This window comes from Oratosquilla oratoria, chromosome 43, assembly GCF_046742065.1.
Source record: "Oratosquilla oratoria isolate Oo_2021 chromosome 43, ASM4674206v1, whole genome shotgun sequence".
Lineage (NCBI taxonomy): Eukaryota > Metazoa > Arthropoda > Malacostraca > Stomatopoda > Squillidae > Oratosquilla > Oratosquilla oratoria.
In genome coordinates, this window is record NC_134819.1 from 33879656 (window position 1) to 33894655 (window position 15000).

Sequence of the window (15000 nt, forward strand, 5' to 3'; positions counted from 1 at the left end):
ATATATGTATATATATACATTATATATTATATATATATATATATATATATATATATATATATATGTATGTATGTATATGTATATGAGTGGTAGGGTGGTGAGTTTAAACGCCAAGAATCCGTTGAAGTTTTATTTCTGACGTTTCATCCAAATAGGACTTCTTCAGAGTATACACAAATAAGACAACGACAACTTATATAATCGCACAGCTTATCCCGTTCCTCCCCGTTCAATGTTGTTGCCATCTCGCTTTCGTCTTGCCTCGTGGATAATTAGGCCGCTTGCTACCCTCGCCAACTTGACAAAACCGTCCCGATGATTGCTACATGGGAGTGAGGTAATATACGCTGCCTCAATTGTCCTCCTTTCCTTTTTGTTAAGTCCATTATGGAGCACCTCTGTTTTTTCCCAATCCGGCAGGTGGCCAAAGTTGTCGATGTGTACCACTAATGAGTTGGATGTCCGGTGGGCTTTGATGTCATTTTTGTGTTCAATCGTCCGCTTGTGAATTCCTCTGCTAGTTTCGCCATAGTAACTAGCGGGGCAGCTTTTGCAAGGAATTCTGTAAACTAGACATTTATCTTCGTCTTTGATTTTGGTTCTAATTTTATTTCTCACAACGTCGCCTATTTTTACTCCCGTGCTAAATGCCAGTTTCAGGCCTGCCTTGGTGAGATTTTGTTCTATGACATTTGAGCACTTGGAGTTGGGTACGGACAGATACCCACGGTTCTCATCATTAGCCTCTTTACTTTTGCCACCCCTATTTCTTATTTGTAACACCTTTTCTTTGTTTCTATATAAAAAGCCTGTTGGGTAATATAATTTTTTGAAAATGTCAAAAATGTAATTAATTTCATCCAGGAACAAATCACTTTCACGCCATCGTCCTTGTAACCAAGGACGATAGCGTGAAAGGGATTTGTTCCGGTCCTTAACCCCTGCTACGAGTGTGGTTGGCTCTTCTGTGAAAATAGGAATATGGGGCCACAGAGAGTGGTCTTTCCTAAATCTCGGAAGCCAGTAGCGCTTCGAGTTGGAAGAGTTCTAACCATCGATAGCTGAGCGGTCTAGGGCACTGACTTGGGAGCCTCTTGGCGCCAGAGCAGTAGGTACATATACATATATATATATACATATATATATACATATACCTGTATATATACATATATATATATACATGCACATGTATATATACATATACATATATACATATACATATATACATATAAATATATACATATACATATATATATATATATACACACATTTCCCCCTTTCTTTTCAACCAGCTATCTCATTCCTCAGACAATTCAGGTGCAATGCTAGAACGCAGGCGTCTCTAGCCGTAGATTTGTTTTTCTCTATCTTTTTGTTTTTCTTTTTTCTGTCTTTCTTGCTCTTTCTTTCTCTATTTCTCTTTCTCTTCCTTTCTTTCTTTTCTCTCTTTCTCTCTCTTTCCTTATGTTCCTTTCTCTCTTTCTCTTTTTCTTTTTCTTTTTTCTCTATCTCTTCTTTCTCTTTCTACTTGTTTCTCAATATTATTCACAATATTTTCGTGCTGTATCTAACTAAAGATGACTAGTAATTTACATTATTATACTTACCTAGCTATTGATGACTGTTACTTGGCAGGGCTGTCCAAACAAGGAGGGCATAGGTGGCAATTTCAGGCACAGGGAAGCCACTCATGTATCCCATCGACCTAACATGGAAGAGAGAGAGTGCGTGATTCGTCACAAATAAATAAAACTTCTCCAGACTCAAAATTTCTTAAAGACAGAACAGACCCAAAAACGTGACCATTTTTCGGAAAGGAACAGAATACACTAAAATAAAACTCCACCAAAAGAAAACTCCTTGGGCACCGCATTTAACTTGGCGAATTCCGCTGGCTGGGTGCACGTGATGACAAACTTTCGCCCGAGAAAGACTCTTCCAAGGTTCTGACTTGGGTGCCAAAGCCGCACCATTTATCCCTATAGACCAGAGGTTCTTAACCTTTCTCAGTGCCCGTATCCCTTTATTATCTCAAAAAACATATCCCCATCCACTATAAATACAATGCAAATATACGAAAAGGATTAATGATACAAACTTTATCGATAAATTATTAGATATGAACAAAAGAAAAAATTCTATTTCAAGTTAAAAATATTAATTAGTTGAATACAATGAATGTGCGTTATGCTTTCTCATGGTAAATATACAGTACCGTTGCACTGGCTATCATGTCTCGTACCCCCAGGTTTAGAATCACGACAGGAGACCTTTTGGTCCATAACTAGGTCGGATGCGAAAAAAAATATATATATATATATATATATATATATTACAGATAAAATAAAATAAAAACTATAATACTGTAAATACATACATACATATACCAAGGCTTTTTCCCCCTTCCAAGGGAGGTAGCCAAAAAGGGAAAGGCATAAAAACACTCCCACCCATTTCATCCCTAAATACACTCCACACCCCTCCCACCCTTCCTCTCATCTGAGCACCTCCTGGATGACGGGTCATCGCTGCACCCTGCCCACCGCCCTGGGTCAGAAGCAGTGTCGCAAGACACAGTACATCCACAGCAAGGCCGCTTCATTTAATCGGCGACCCCCCCTCTCCGTCCCCCTTTGCATATAAGGCGAGGACGGGGAGAAATCCCTTCGGGCTGCGTCAAAATTTACTCACACATACTACCCCACCCCCCACCCCCCCGCCCATTCCTCCTCATGCAGTCACAACATCATCCATATACAACCATTCTCCACTCACCTCTGTCTTCCGTCCTCTCCCTTCCTTCCTCAACAGACATTCCCCTCTTCCCCAAAGCCCCCTTCACCCCATCCATCCACCTCATCCTAGGACGTCCCCTCATGTTCACTCCCTCCACATCTGCCTTCCATACCTCTTTTACTAGTCTTTCTTCACTCATTCTTTCCATGTGTCCAAACCATCCTAATATTCTTTCATCAACCCTATCTCCCAAATCCTTTTTCTCCCCTGTTCTCCTCCTCACCTCCTCATTTCTCACTCTATCTAGCCTAGTAACCCCCACCATACTTCTCAGACACCTCATCTCAAACACATTCAAACTCCTTCTCTCTTCTTCTCTTATGTTCCACGTTTCTGCCCCATACAGTGCTGTTGGCACAATCACTCCTTCATACAGTCTCCTCTTCGCATCCATTCCCAAATGTCTATTCCTCATTACACTCTTTAAACCACCAAGGCATTTACTCGCTTCTCTCAATCTACATTCTACCTCCACCTTCACTCCACCTTTTCCTGCTACACTTGCACCCAAGTATCTAAAACTATCCACTTCCTCCAGTCGCTCTCCCTTAATGTTCACTTCCAGTCTACTGCCACTTTCACCCCTTGTACATCTCATCACCTTACTTTTACCCACATTTATCTTCAGCTTTCTTCTATCACATACTCTCCCAAACTCTGCCACCAGCAGGTTATGTAGATTTATGGGATAGGAGGAAAGCTTTTGGGAGCTGTCAAGAGTTTTTATGAGAGTAGTAGAGCATGTGTTAGGATTAGAAATGGAGAGAGTGAGTGGTTTGAAGTAAAGGTGGGACTTCGTCAAGGATGCGTTATGTCGCCCTGGCTTTTCAACTTATACATGGATGGGGTGGTGCGAGAGGTGAATGCTAGGGTAGTGAGTCAGGGATTGGAGATGGTTAAAGAAAATGGAGAAAAGTGGGAGGTGAGCCAGCTGTTGTTTGCGGACGACACTGCGCTTGTGGCAGGGTCAGAGGAGGGATTGAGGATAATGTAAATAATAATGAAATAAATAAATGCATATAGTTAAATAATAAACAAGCAGGTAAATAGTAAATAATAATAAATTGACAGATAAATTATAATAAATGAAAATCTAGCAAATAATAGATAAATATACAAATAATAAAAGACTCTAAACTGAATGAGATCGTCTAGGAGGAGCGGCATCCAGATCCAAGTTAACACATACGAGTACCTCACCAACATAAAGACCATCACAACTTATCATGAATCCATTGCGAGGTCATACGATACCTGACTAAAACCATCTAGTAAACAGTGGTTCCCAAACTGTGGGTAAATTACCCCCTGGGGGGGAGGTAACAAATTTTCGGGAGTAATGGAGGGCTGACAAAAAAATTGAAAATAAAATAAAATAAAATAAAATCAAGAAAACATTACGGTACCCGGCATTAGGATTAAGGTTAACTTAGTACGTACAATTGTAAAACTAAAAAAAAAAAGTTTGGGAACCAATTCTAGTTTCAACCACATCAAGTTGAAGAAAACAACGAGAAGCTTCGAAAGGGTTTCTAGACTCTGAAATCACCTAATACGAGGGTAGTTCAAAAAGTAATGCCTCCCATTTTATCATTATGCACCAAGGAATCTGTAGGGATTATTTATGGTGTTGTTATAATAACTGAACCTTTGCGCACATAAACTGAATATTTCATCTTTCTGTTGAGAATATTAACGGTGTGAGAGTCTAATAAAATAATCCCTGTCATGGATGTACGTCAGAAGCAAAGATGCGTCATTGAATTCCTCAACGCAGAAGAAGGGGAACCATTCGACATTCACGGACACTTGGTGAACGTTTACGGAGCCGAGGCAGTTAACGTCAGCACTGTTAAGAGATGGGTTCGTTGATTCCAGAGCGGCGACAGATGTGAGTGGCAAACTGCGCTCCGGACGGCCATGCACAGGCCCTTGCTAATCGTTGGCGAAAGTGGGGGGTAGGGGGGTAGATTATGTAGAGAAACGAATTCTGGAGCAAAAATGTCCGCTCGTTTTAATGAGGTCACTCCCATCTTCGTAGCTCTTCAACGTTTTGAGTTACGAGTGAAAAAATAGGAGGCATTACTTTTGGAACTACCCTCGTAGACATCAATATCTAAACCTAAAATTCGCCTATTAAACCCAAAATCCTAACCTGATCTAATTTGTGCATTATTGGCATTAAGTGCCTGTTGCACTATAACTTTGTACGTATCCCATTTAGACTTGTTTGTGAAACTTGTCTATAGGAAACATAAACAAGAACATACACATGAATAAACAAACATGAATATAAACGAAAAAACAAACACATAGTCATAAATGTATGTGAAGGGATAGGGAGTGCCTGTATCTGTGCCTGTATAAAAACGCACAAGTTGGAACAGGAAAGACTATCCAAATCGAGGATAAACAGAGTATTAGAAACCCATAAACAAGACAGGGGGGGAAATGTAGAGTGATCCTACACAATCACGACACAACAACCTAGCTGAAAAAAAAAATACGATCGTTAACAATAGAGAAAACAGTCATTCCTGAAAAGCCCCACTGCTAAAGGAATTAGCGAAGACGAGCGGCCGGCCATCCAGGGGCATTACAGAAGCAAATCTGGACGAAGTGTGTCTTCTGGTCTGAGACAAACACGGCAGAACCTTCTAGCCTCAACCTATTGCGCCGGCCGACTGACTTGCCGATTCACACTCCCCTTAATAGAGTCTTTGAGATTGATGGGTAGCTTTAAACAAATTAGAAATTACAGATATTTTATAGTCAATATTAAAAAGTATATATATACTTATGTATAAACATAATGAATATGATATAGTAAATTAGTAATTATAGGTATTTTATAGTCAATATTAAATATATATACTTATATATGTATATATAACGAATATGATATAGTAGATTGGTAATTATAGGTATTTTATATTCAATATTAAAATATACATATATTTATGTATGTATATATAACGAATATGATATAGTAAATTAGTAATTATAGGTATTTTATATTCAATATTAAAAAATATATATACTTACGTATGTATAACGAATATGATATATAATAGCACATTGGTTCTTGATTCAACTGAGAGTTTTTTTAATCTGTCTGGATTGCTTTTCAGCTGTTGCATAGTGTTGGGAACGAACAACATATGTACATTATTGAGACCTCAGCCATGGAACCGTGGGTTCCTCTTCTTTCACTTCCTTCTTAACCATTCTCCAAAAACCCTCCGAGGAGCGTAGCATCAAATCAAGATCGTCTGACGGTAAACTAAAGTTAAAAACAAAATGTCTCCATGAACTCTTCGTTCCCGGTAACACGATTCATTGATTTTCTACTGGCTAAGACAAGACGCTGAAGCAAAGTTATAATATCGCCAGTTGAGAAAAGGATAACGCTAGATCGGTACATCGCCATTTTTGATCGGTGTTGGAGATGGTTTGGTGGTATTTTGAAAAATCCATCCAATATTTTGCGGTACCTGTCTTGGAGTATTCTAATTTAATCTAATCTAACTAATGCAGCTTGAGATCGTTCAACCTAATCTAACCTAACTTAAACAAACCAAACGTAACCAAACCAAACCAAATCAAATCTAACCAAACAAAACAAAACCTAACCTAGCCTAACCAAACCAAACCAAACGGTCTCAGAAAATTGATGAAACGGCGGCGACAGAATCTTCTAATTTGTCAGCCAGGTGAGTTTATTCAGTCGAGTGGAAATCTTTGCACTGAAATATGAAAAATATTTTTTTAATAACTCCCCAGTCAAAGAGCAAAACATTCCAACAAACACGTCCACTCCTCCTTCTCCTCCTCCTCCTCCACTTCTTACTCCTAGATCCTTCTCCATCACCCCTTCTTCCTTCTCCCCCTCATCTTTCTACTCTTCACTTCCTCCTCTCCACCTTTTCTAATTATCTTCCTCCTCTTCACCCCCCACCACCACCCCTCCTCTCCACCTCTCACTCTTCTCCACCTTCTCTTCCTATCTACCTCTCCCTCCCCTCTCTCTTCCTCCTCCTCTTCCCCCTTCTCCTCCTTCACCTCCTCCACGACTTCCCCCTCCTTTCCACTTCCTACTCCTGTCCACCTTCCCTTCCTATGTATCTCCCCCTCCTCTCCCTCTTCCTCTTCCACCTCCTCTCCCTCTTCCTCCTCCACCTCCTCTACACCTCCGGTCACCCTCGTGTCGCCTGAGAACCTCAAGCACGAAAGTTTCGTCTTTGAAGAGGACGACGATGACGACGACGTCGACGTCGAGAACGAAGACGACGACGACGACAACGATGACGAAGACGATTACGATGACGACACAGAGGAACTCCCTTGCTTAGGGTCACAAGCTTAGATGAAAACGAGGACCGTGCCTCCTATTATGGGCCGTATGCAGAGAGGACATACGGCCGATATTTACGATACTATAGTTTGACTTTTTTTTATATACATATGACAATTGGTACCAACACGCCAAGTTGGGTAATCTATTAAGCACTTTTTTATGTCGGGCGTCATTACATATATATGTATATATTTTTTCGTTAATACGGTAATCGTTGTTTCGTACATTACATAAGCAAAATACTTCATTCCAGAGTCCGTTTTCTATCTTATTTTTTATCTTATTCAATTTTGTTTTATCTCATTTCAATTTCATCTAATTATATTCAATATCAACTTATCTTAATTTTGTCTAATTTTTTATTAATTTTCTTTTTGCTTTATTTCGCTTATTTCTTTTTTTTTATTGATTTAGTTTGCTGTATTTCATACCAGTCTAGTTTAGTTTAATTTTCATTCTAATTTATTTTTTCTTATTTTATTCTATCCTATTTTTTCACTCTATTTCTTATCATAATCTATTTCTATCGTACACCACTGACGACTATATCTTCGCTTTAATTGCCAATTTGGTTTTCTCATAATGCAAATTTCCCATTTTTCATTCCCCATTTTCTTTTCTTTTCCTTTATCATTTCCACCAATTGGGTAATCTCGGGCGATGATTTTCTCGTTTACTATACCAATTTGCTCTCCACATTGGCAAAGTTCTTTTCATTCGCGTGATTTTTTTTTTTTTTTTTTTTTCTTCGGCCCATAATCTGTTCACCGAAATTTTCCCATAATTTGAACAAATTTATTCTATAGTTTTCTAGAACAGAAGCGTCTAGTGCTATCTACGATAAACTCGTTTGGCGCTAGCAAGAAAAAACATAGTTTAAATAAAATAACCTAGCGTTAACTAGAAAAAAGACGAAAAGGGTGTCATCTAGAAGGTGTTACACACACACACACACACACATACACATACACACACGACTCGATGGCGCAATGGTAGAGTTTCCGGACACCACTCCGGCGGTCTGGGTTCGAATCCCGTCTAGGGCTAAAAAAAAAAAAATCAGTATCTCTCCGCTACGAGTCGTTACTCCAACTCTCGTGGGCAGAGAGTTGGGTGTGTGTGGGTGGGTGTAAGGTTACAGCATTACCCTTAGATTGGTCATATATGAACTCTGAGCTCTCATCCGAGAGGGTAATAGCTGTCGATCACGACTCCAACACGTGATCCAATACCATGGTGAATCACACACGTGTAACGTGGGAAGGATACTTCCCTTATCTGAATAAAACAACATACTGGCCGCCAGAATATATAAAAAAGGACCAATATATATAAAAATATATATACTGTATATATATATATATATATATATATATATATATATAATATATATATATATATATATATATATATACCAGCTTGTCATGGTCCTACAAGCCGAACGTCAGAGTGGTTCATCTCCCCCTCTCTTGTGTTCAAATCCCATCAACCTCATCTCCTTCTGAAGGTGCAGCCCCAGTGGGCTGACACTTGCCCCCCCCCCCTAGACCGGCTCTAATACTCTCTTAATTAATCTTGATTATTTACATCCTCCTCCATCACCACAACAACAAAAACCCAGCGTTTCTTTCCCAGAGACCAACACAGAGACCCAGGAAGAGTTGCCGGTTATCGTGAGGCTCCGGAACAACTCTCAACAGGAAAGGCTGGGTGGCTCTAAACTGAGCAAGAGCCAAAGTGGGGAAAATTGGAGGCAACATTTCACAAATGTAAGTTTGTAACCAGTGCTTGGTGTCCTTCTGCCCAAGCACCCGAGGACCACTCCTCAAACAAAAACCTGAAGGAAGCAAATAACACCGTTCTTCTATGAATACAGCAAGGGCGTGATAAGACTTGCTAATGACTTGGCTTTGAGCCCCAAGAGACTCCAAGAGTGCGGAAGTCTTCTTGCAAGACCTCAGGGTCTCTCAAGAAACTTCCTCAGGGACCTCGAGACACCACAACGCTTCCCACGAACTCGAAAGACCTGAGGTCATTTCTCCCTCTCAGGACCCCCACCCCAGACTCCCAACTTTTAAGACTCTAGGATTCTAACCAACTCGAATTTTCCAGACGCCGACCCTCCAGCCCTCTTTCCCTTCCTCACTCTTTGCTCTCCTCTCCTCCGTCTCTCTCTTTCTTTTCTCTCCTCGTATCGCGATGGCAAATTTCGTCTTACTCGCTTACACCCCCTCTTTCTCCAAAAGGATCAATTCCTCATTCTTCTCACGTTCCACATTCCATCCATAGTATATATATATTATATGTATATATACATATATATATAATATATATACATATATATATACATATATTATATATATATATATATATATATATATATATATATATATATATAGTACATATATGATAATTCCGACAATCGCCCCGGGATTCTATCGGGTCCTTGCTTGACGCAAAGCCAAAGCTCTACCGACTGAGTTAAAGAAGCTCTAAAAGTCTCCAACTTGGAAGTTGATCTAACTCCCGAAGAACTAAGTCCACTACTAACTGCCGTCCTAACTTAATTTAACGGAAACTTGAGCTCAACTCATAGCCAGTGTCTGGTACGAATCCTTGATGGGCTTTCGGTGTTGTAATACCTGAATAGAATCCCCATTGACAGCATATGTCAAATTAAATAATTCCGACGGTCACTCCAAGATTCGAGCCGGGGCCTTATGTGACGCCAGGGCAAAGCTCTACCGACTGAGCTAAAGGAGCTTTAAAAGTATCCAACTTCGATGTTGATCTAACTCCCGACGGCAGTTAGCAATCGCCTTAGTTCTTCAGGAGTTACATCAACTTCCAAGTTGGACATATATATGTATATGTATGTATATATATATATATATATATATATATATATATATATATATATATATATATATATATATATATATATATATGATTTCCAACAGTTGCCACGGGACTCATACCAGGGCCATCATTGACGCTAGGCCATACCACCGGGACAACTGTAGGAAATTCTTTGAGTTGACATTCGCCTCCAATGGCGATTCTCTTCAGGTATATATATATACTGTATATATATATATATATATGTATATATATATGTATTTATATATATATATATATATACATATATGCTGGTACAATGACACAAGTTGATGAAGGTGGAAAAAAAAGTCACGGGTCTAGTTCCGAGTTTCTGAATTTATTCCTGACCGGTTTCGCTCTGTGTTTTTTCTGAAGAAGCATAGAGCGGAACCGGCCAGGAATAAACTCAGAAAGTCGGACCTAGACCCGTGACTTCTGTTTCCACCTTCATTATTTACATACATATATGTATATATATATATATATATATATATATTATATATGTATATGTATATACATATATATATACATATATATATATACATATATATACATATACATATATATACATAAAGCCAAATCCAACTTTTATAAGCCAAGTAACTCCAGGGAGAAGTTTAAATGGGGTAACAATAACATCATTGTACCATTTAATGATTCTATCAACTCGGTCTCCAAACTTCTACCTAATAATCAAATCAAATTTATTTACAATTATCCAAACAGCATTTTTAGAAAGGTAGTTAATGTACACCGGAGGGATAATGTGGACCAAAACTCCGGGGTATATAAATTGCCGTGTAAAGACTGTGATGATGTGTACTGGGGCCAGACTGGCAGGAATTTGTCCACGAGATTAAAGGAACATAAAAACTCCATAAAATATGGACAAGTTAACTCCGCTGTGTTCCTTCATGCCAGCCAAAAAGACCATAGATTAGATTGGAATAATGAATCAATAACACTGGGGAACACTCATTTTGTTGCATTTAAAAAAAGACTTTTCTATAGTCAACTTGAGTGTGCTGATTTCAAATCTGAAGTCGGGTTTTGTCTGCAAGCTACAGATTTTATGCAATTTGACATTTTTATTTATTTTTTAAATTTTCGTTATTATAGGAAATTGCAATATCAGCCACAATTCTTTTGTTCACTTGAATCTTAAAACAGTATGAAAGCCATTTCTGTACATTTATTAAGGCAAAAGAAACAGAACATTAACAGAACATCTATCCCAAAGTTAGATTAGCATCCTTCAGAACATCACCACAGCTGATGGAAGCTTATCAATTTCTTTGTGTATTTTTTCAGGCAGGAATTTGCGTTTGTAACTTTTGCGTTTGTACATTTCATCTGGGCAATTTCGTTTAATGCTCCAGCAGTAGTCAGCCATCATACTTTTGTCCCAGCGCCCTTGGTAGCGTTCTTCCATGATCTTTAGGTCTTGGTGGAATCGTTCTCCTTGTTCGTCACTCACAGCCCCCAGGTTGTCAGGGAACTGATCAAGGTGGCTGTTCAAAAAAATGAAGCTTGATGCTCATGTTGCACCCGAGATCACGAAAAGCGAGGAGCATTCTGTTCACAAGTTCACTGTAGTTCTCCGCCTTATTGTTTCCAAGGAAGTTCTGAACGACTGCCACAAAGGATAACCATGCTGCCCTTTCTAAAGCGGTCATCTTAGCAACAAACTGATCATCACGAATTAGGGTTCGAATCTGTGGGCCATCAAACACGCCTGCTTTGATCTTCTCAAATGATAACCCTGGTAAAGCTGTGATGATGTGTTGGAAACATTCACCTTCGGTTTCCAGTGCCTTGACAAATTGTTTCATCAAACCTAATTTGATGTGAAGAGGAGGAAAGATGATCTTATCTCTGTTTACAATTGGGTCTTGTATGATATTTGGCATGCCTGCTTCAAGGGTGTCACGAATAGGCCAGTCCTTCTGGACCCAATGTCTGTCTCGTGCTCGGCTGTCCCACATACAGAGGAAACATGGAAACTTGGTGAAACCTTTCTGTTGTTCAAGAAGAAAGTTGACCATCTTTAAGTCTACAAAAATTATCCAATTGTGCTCATGATACTTTAATAAGTCCATGACCATTCTCATATCATCATAGTCTTCCCGCAAATGCACTGAGTGACCGACAGGTACTGCTCCATAAACATTGCCATTATGTAAAAGAACACACTTTAGACTGCGTTTTGAACTGTCTAAAAAGAGTCTCCATTCAGCAGGACTATAGTAAGGTACACCCAGTTCTTTGAGAAGCCCTGGGATGTCATGGCAGTAAACAAACTGTCTGTCTTTTGAAAAGAAGGTCACAAAAAGCTGGTCACGCTTTCTGAAATATGATACTTTAACAGAGTGATCAACAAGATTTCTGCCTTGTAATCTTGATGCCAAAAGCTCTGCTGCTTGCTTTGAAAGACCTAAATCCCGCACTAAATCATTCAGTTCAGCCTGGGGAAGAGGCTTAGGGACGGGGAAAGGTTCAGTGTCTGAAGAACAGTCCTCCGATTGTGAACACTTTTCTGACAATTCACTGTCACAACTGTCTTGCTGGCTTGTATCATGTCCAATGTCTTTATCGTCCAATGAAGGCAAGCCTTTGAAAACTGGAACAGGTACTTCTTCAGAGTGCGGAACAGGCCGAATAGCTGAGGGAATGTTCGGATACGTAATCTTATGTCGGTTTTTCTTCCCAACACCCGTTGTGTTTACCATGCAGAAATAACAGTCAGTTACATGGTTGGTGGGTTCGCGCCAAATCATTGGAACTCCAAAAGGCAGACCTTTGCGTTTTCCTTTGGTCCAGTCTCGAAGCATTTCCTCACAATTGTGGCACACAACATGAGGAGCCCATTGCTTGTCTTGATCACCAAGATGAACTTCAAAATATGTTACGTCTCTGACGATTGAGTGTGTAGCATCCACATATGTAGCAGAAGGCATCAGGCTTGTTTCTGCAATGATGTCTCATTCTGGAAGCCATGTTTGAACTGAAACAAAAGAAGAATGATCAAAATATTAGAAGCTATCTATATATATGGACGTTAAAATGCTTATACATGGTTTACGCAAGTTCACATATGTACAATTTCATTAACCTCAAATTGCATACAAACTAGAGCTTGTAGAGAAAAACTAATTTCAGATTTGAAATCAGCGCCTAAAACTCTTTCAAAATCCGTTAAAATATCTAATGCAACTCAAAGTTACTGAAAAAGTGTTCCCCTGTGTAATTTATAAATCACACTGTAGCTATAGAAGAAAAATTGTAGAATCTTCTCTAATAAAACATTATCCTAACTTTAATACCTCTAAAGGCCAGTGGCCCCCAGATTGTATTACCAAGTTAGCGGTCAACAAGATCATGTCTAAAGCGGTTGGACAAAATATCACCCCTTGTCCTACTTTGACCCGACCATTTCAAGGGCATGTGACCTGAGCCCCCCCCCACACTTTCCTCATCCCCTTCTATGTACCCCTCATTTCTTCATATATACTTGTACCTTAACCTTATGTAAGCATTCTGCTGAAGAGGACTACAGAGAGTAGTCGAAATATGCAGTTTTTCTGTACTTTCCGTTATTATTTCTCCGATAGTGGGTTAACAGTGATCATACATATATATGTATATATAAGTATGTAAATATATATATATATGTATATACATGTATATATGTATATCATATATATACATATATATATATATATATATTTACACACACACACATATATATATATATATGAATGTGTATACATGTATATATTTACACACACACACACATATATATATACATATATATATATATATATATGTGTGTGTGTGTGTGTGTGTGTGTGTGTGTATGTTGGATGGTGTTGTTCAGCGTTCGAGTGGTAGCGGCCTCTCTGGAGGCGTGGAAAACAAGTCTTGTTTCTTGTCTTTATTCGAGTGAATATCTCCCGCTCTCCGAAGAGGAATGGTTCATTATATACATCAATCCGACAAGGCTGCCGACAAGGAAAAATATTTACATGATCGCTGTTTTCAGCAAGACTTGACATCAAAATTATTTAATTTACATACAGGGCTAACAAGAAATGATGATACATCACTTTGTACCATTTATATATATGTGTCCGAATGTGAACTGGAGAGAATAATAACCTTGTGGAAATTTATTGTCGAAGTGGCAATATCTTCGTTAGCAGGAAACAAGGGTTTGGTGACAGCTGCTGCGCGTCTGAGGCCAAGACCCCGATAATCTAGAGTCTCAGGACAATAGACTTGACCGCGACGCTTGACCCTTGGTGTACGTCAGGTCATGACTACTATTTTACACCCGTGGTGGTGTAATGCATGTGCATAGGAGACTGCGTTGTTCTAGAAGTGTTCTAGAAGTTCTCCAACACACACATATATATATATTATATATATATATACATACATATATATATATATACATATATGTACACACATATATATACATACATATATATATACATATATATGCATATACTGTATATACGTATATATATACACATAATATATATATATATATATTATATACATATATATATATATATATATATTATATACATATATATATTGCAAAAAAATCACAATAACGCGTGATGACAAGATATTGCAGAAACCACAGGGAAATTAAAGTCGGAATACTGAACGTTTTCGTCTATTACGACATCCTCAGTATTCTGAGCATGTAGTAATAGAAGAAAACGTTCAGTATTCCAACTTTAATTTCCGTGTGGTTTCTGCAATATATATATATATATATATATATATATACACAGTATATATATATATATATATTATATATATATATATAATACTGATGACCCACTTTCGGAGAAGAATAAGCGAAGATATAGAGATCTGTATATTTCGATCACTTACTGTGATCCTCTTCGGCAGATATGAGTTACAAAGTACAGAACAATGTGTATTTATAGTAA

General features: G+C 38.6%; 1 long non-coding RNA gene across 1 annotated transcript in view; it reads right to left on the reverse strand.

Moving 5' to 3' along the window:
- Positions 1 to 15000, reverse strand: part of LOC143021848 (uncharacterized) — a 243159-nt gene that overhangs the window by 159237 nt on the left and 68922 nt on the right. Inside the window, exon 2 of the long non-coding RNA XR_012966012.1 lies at positions 1608 to 1705. This is a non-coding gene — a long non-coding RNA (uncharacterized LOC143021848). The remainder of the gene's footprint in view (positions 1 to 1607; positions 1706 to 15000) is intronic.